Source organism: Magnolia sinica, chromosome 9 (genome assembly GCF_029962835.1).
Source record: "Magnolia sinica isolate HGM2019 chromosome 9, MsV1, whole genome shotgun sequence".
Classification (NCBI taxonomy): Eukaryota; Viridiplantae; Streptophyta; class Magnoliopsida; order Magnoliales; family Magnoliaceae; genus Magnolia; species Magnolia sinica.
This window is the reverse complement of record NC_080581.1, coordinates 2,376,879-2,382,144: the sequence shown is the minus strand read 5'-3', so window position 1 is coordinate 2,382,144 and position 5,266 is coordinate 2,376,879. Positions and strand designations below refer to the sequence as shown.

Below are 5,266 nucleotides of genomic sequence, written 5' to 3'. Positions count from 1 at the left end.
ATAAAATACATACATCATGGTGGGGCCCACAGGGGGGAGTAGTGAGACTAGCTACAAAAGTGATGTCAACAAGTTCCGTGGGTCCCACCATGATGTATGTTTTGTATCCACACCTTCCATCCATTTGGAGAGATCATTTTAGTGCAATATTTAAAGAATGAGTTAAATCCAAAGCTCCAGTGGACCCCAACACAAAAAAACTGTGGGACAGTGATGCCCACCATTAAAAACTTCTAAAGGCCACAAAAGTTTTAGATGAAGCTAATATTTGTGTTTTCCCTTATTTCATGTCTTTTTTTTTTCTTTTTTTTTTAAAACATTTGAACAGGTTGGATTTTAAATAAACATTATGATGGGCCTTAATATAGTTTCAACAGTGGGAATCACTCTCCCCGCTGTTTTCTGTGGTGGGGTCCACTACAGATTTTTATCTGCCTAATTCTTTGGCTCATGACTTAAAATGATATCTCAAAATGGATGGACGGTGTGGATATAACACAGATTTATATGGAGCTCATTTGTTGGTGGATGTAGCCAAAGGTCTGGCTTTTAATGGCGGACGTTCAATCTTGATTGTTTTCCCGTGGTGTGGTCCACTTGAGATTTATATCGATCTCAGTTTTTGGGATTAACCCTAAAATGATATGGAGAAGTGGATGGACGGCATGGATTAAAATATATAAATCATGGTGGGGGCCGTAGAGCACTATCAGATGGAAAGCCCAAGTGACGTTACATATTTACTTAGACAATATGTGAGTTTTGTGTTTGATGTAAAACAGTGGTGACTCATTCATATTAATAGTGGTAATGCTATAGAATTATCCAGACCATCTAAATAATGGGTCTAGTTGTTAATGGTTAATATTTATACTTTTTTTTATATAAAATTATATTAATCATTCATTAAATGGTCCCTTAAATGTATGGGTATTAATGTAATTGATGTGTTAAATTATGGAAAACTGACAGTTTGCGGATTTGAAACAAATATCTCATTTCAGAAGAGGGTTTTCCAAATCCCCTCTGCTTGGTTTCTCATATTCTTCTTCCGCCGGTGGGTGAGCTCCGAATCTTTGAAGGATTTCAGGCATGCCGTGGGTGAGCTTCTCTCAAAATCCCTGTTTTTATTCCAAAATCCATTCCATCTGTCATTGCTCTCTCTTTTCTTCTCATTGGGCCATGGTTCCGGTCGGCATTGATATGGGCCCATTGTTTTTGAAATGGACTGGTTAAATGCTACATTACATAATGGGCATGGCCAATGCGGCTATACTGTAACTGATTTTCAAAACCAAATAGGTATGGATCTTCAAAACACAAGGATCAATGAAATTAGCCGAACAAGCAGTTATTTAGGTTGTCCATGTTAAATCTATATTCTGCATTCTTATTGTCTTTCATTGAGCTATTTGCTTGCAGGCAATCATTTACAATGCATTTGCTCCATCTTATGATATCATGGGCTGTTGTTTGTGATGTGTGCTACTTGGAACTTCAAAATCTAAAACCTGGCAAGACGCCAATAGAATTTGCAGAAAGGTAATTTTTACTGCCTTGCAATTCCTATGAGATGATCCTGGGCATTTGTCACTCTTTGTTCTAATCTCTAAAAGAAAGTCTATGTTGGTTCTTTCTTGCAATTGGAATAACCTTTTGTCTGATAAAATGGCTCTTGTTGCAGTCAGGGACATAATATCTATTCGAGCTGGTCTTAAAAAGGTTCCTTGGGATGGATATCTGAAATACTCTCGTCCTGGTCCAAAACACACCGAACAGAAGTATGTTAGATGTATCTTTTTCTCTTAAAAACCTATAGAGGATCTGGCATGGACAGTCATGGCCTACCTGATTTTAGTTGAATATAGAGGTTTGGGGTGTATAGCCCTGCCCATGGTGGAACACTGCAAGATCTGACCCGTCTCTCAGGTAGGCCCATGGCATGGATTCCCAGGGCCCAATATTGAGGCCAGTGAATTCATCAGGTGGGCCAGTGTACAAAACAAATGGACTTCTGAAACAAGTTCTTTCAGCTATCTATTCATTTCATACCCTGTTACTGGATGAGTGGACCGGTCTGATTTTTGGGAGATGGTGGTTATGCAGTGGGGCACACCAGATGGTCAGCTTGGTTGTTCACCATGTGTAGTCTTTGCATGTGTCCCCAGCTTGTAGATGGGCTCTCCTATACACGCCTGTGGCCTTGGAAAATCTAATAGATATAAAGCTTATCATACAACTTATGAAGAAAAGGAAGGTCTTGACTCTTGAGTTTAGCATACCAGCAACATGACAATCTAATACAAAAACATTGGCAATATCATAGCACTATTGTTTCACATTTTCAGGCAACAAATCTTTGCAGAGACGGTGCTGCGATGTCTCAAGGAAAAATGAAGAAAAATCAGGCTCGTGTATGGAATTTTCCTTTTTCCATTTAATGTCCCCATGGGGCTCGTTATGTTCTATTTTTGGTTTGAATAATTTTAGTCATTTCTTTCAGTTAGTGCTCATTGTCAAAAGAATGGTTCAAGTTAAAATGGTGAAGGTCTAAATTCTATGACTGAAGTTTATTTGATTGGAGTTAATGCAATCTCTATTCAAAATGGAGTCAACAATTATAAGCTCTAAATTTCTGCACATGTACACCACTTGAGCGGTGGACGAGCTCTTCCCCTTCCCATTAGTACTCTACATATTATTACATTGAATTGATTTTTTTAAATGTCGGTATTAAGCTAATCAACAATATTAGTCCATGTAATTACGAAGATATACTCACATGTGCAACACATGCATTTTACTAGTTTATTTATATAAAGTAATAGCTCCATAAACTACCAAACAGAATCTGCACCAAATATCCAGCTGCAACCAGCCAACCACATCTTCCAAAATTGTTTATCCATTTCAAAATAAGCAGTTTGGAGCATTTTATGATTGGTGGAACTGGATTTTCTTTCATGAATGTATATATACACATCATTTTCCTACTTTATGTAATTGGTTTGAGTTGTTGTCTATGCTGTGAAGTTTGTGAAATCTATTGCATTTATAATTTTATTTGGTCTTTTTTAATGGTTTTTTTTTCTCTTAATGCCTTGTGGTTGCAGGGCTTGTAATCTAGAGGCACTGAAAGGATTCCCTTTCTTTTTTCTCGTATTTTCCAGTTAGAAGTAACTTGTTCAAATTGGGTGTTCTCCAATTCCCATCTCTTCATTGGAAATTCTTCTTCTGAATCTTCTATGCATGAATAACAGGTTTCAAGTTTTGGGGTGTCTGTTTGTATTTAAAGTTTAGACTTTTCCTTCTCCATTGAAAGGAGGAGAGATTTTAGAGATGACCTTCAGGAAGGTATATCCTCTATTGTTTGTTAGATTCTAATTTCAGAGGGCTTTTGTTTTTCTTAGATTCTAATTCCTGAGAATCCAATTTTCTGGAATGGTTGGTGGAAGAAGAATCTCATCTGCTTCTTTTATTTTCATTTTGAAACAGTGGTTTTTTTTTTAATTATTTTTTTTTATACATGATGCTTGCAGTCTTTTCTTCCAAGAATATTTTCATCCAAAGAGAAGACCATAAGCCAAACCGACGAAGATTCATTCGATTCTTCCGGTAAGTAATAAGCATCTCTTTACCTTTTAAATCCAACCAAATCTCTTAAATCCTTTTACCAATTTTTTTTTTTAAAATTTTTTACTGCACGCCTTATTTTGTATTTCGCAGAAATTACCAAGCTCTTTTGCAGATTGCAAAACTGCCTTTTCTCTTCAATTCAAGAACGCGCTAAATTTTCCAAATGCCCCTCTGCTAGACCCATAATTCATGTTGGTTTTCTAAGGAAATCAGTACCCAACATTCGAAATTTTTTCGGGCAAGTTTACCTAATGATTTATTAATTCGAGAATTTAAAAATTGCATTGATTTTTAGTGGTGGATAAGGTATTTCAATGAAAGATAGAGACATCTGAATTTCTCTGTCAAAACAGATGGCACAAGAACTACTCACTCAACTCATACGGAATATCTTTATGATAAATCTATGTCAATGCTGCCAAGATGGTCCCAATATCAATTTATTGCAGCCCATTTCTTTTAGCTGAGACTTCATATTCAAGGAAACGAACTGAGAAAAAGACAACACTAAAAAAATAACTACCCATTGTAAATGAAAACAACAAAGGAGAATATTGTAGATAGCTTTTTGAACTTAGGTAATTCGATATCCTTTTAAGCTTTAACTTGGGATGTAAGAATGGCATTTTATGTGAGGAATTATGGAATGTTGAGCCTCAGGAAATGTGGATTTTACTGAGGATTTCAATTCCTTGTGTGTGGACCTGTTGTCTGGTGATCTAGGCCATTGAGATGTTGAGCCTGCAGTGGATGGACCATGCTCCCAAAAATCTTCCACCTTTTAAGATGGTAAAAATCAGTTGATTGCCTAGAGATGAACAGTTGAGAAAAAAATATAGGACCACTTTCAATGGAAAAGAGAGCCAAAGATTGGGTGGATAGGGTCTTCCAATCTTGAAGACTTTTTGGGAGATGGGGGATGAAAGAGCAGCCCATCATATCAACAGTTTGGATCGCTCAACTGTGGGTTCCACACACATGGTATCTAAAGCCTGAGCACCTTCTGGATTTGATAACCCCACCCAAGAAACTTGGGGTGATTTTGGATGAAGTTTCTGTGTCTTTATCCTCTTCCAAGCTTTCCCTCTTATATCTAGTATTTCTTTCTTGCAAGAAATAACAGTGGAATTTGAGAGAACCTTGACTTCTTCAGCTACCCCACCATCCTTCAGAAAAAGCTTATCTGGTATGCATTGATTTCATTGATTTTTCTTCCTATTTGTCTTTATCCCATCCAAAATTTTCCTCTTATTCTTTTATCTTCTATTGATTTTAGTTGCAGAATCAGAGTCTACTTCAAGGCTTGGGAGTCTAAATTTCAGTAACTTACAGTCTCAGATGTCGGACATCTCAAACAGACGAGACTTCAGGTTTTCTAATCTTGATTTTCTCTGTTGTGCTCTGTTCCTAATTCTTGTTTGGGAATTGATATGTACACCCACCATGATTGATTTGCTAGAATTGTATTTGTGTAGGCCTTGGCATGCTTTCAGGAAGTCACCAACAGATATTGCCGAGAAAAGAAATCTGTATGTCTTGATTCGCCCAACATCTTTCCATATACATTGTTTTATAAAGCAGAATTGTATTAGAAATTGCAGTCTTAACTGAGTATGGAGTCCTGATGTCA

At 36.9% G+C, this 5,266-nt stretch overlaps 1 long non-coding RNA gene across 2 annotated transcripts; it reads left to right on the top strand.

Moving 5' to 3' along the window:
• Nucleotides 1-1,250: 1,250 nt before the first annotated feature.
• LOC131256099 (uncharacterized) lies at nt 1,251-4,962 on the top strand. 2 transcript variants are annotated; one of them, XR_009176590.1, is made up of 4 exons: nt 1,251-1,542; nt 2,349-2,414; nt 3,540-3,615; nt 4,913-4,962. It is a non-coding gene; the product is annotated as an uncharacterized LOC131256099 (long non-coding RNA). The 2 variants fall into 2 exon arrangements; XR_009176589.1 differs by lacking the exon at nt 4,913-4,962 and having other exon boundaries at nt 3,540-3,678.
• Nucleotides 4,963-5,266: the final 304 nt, after the last annotated feature.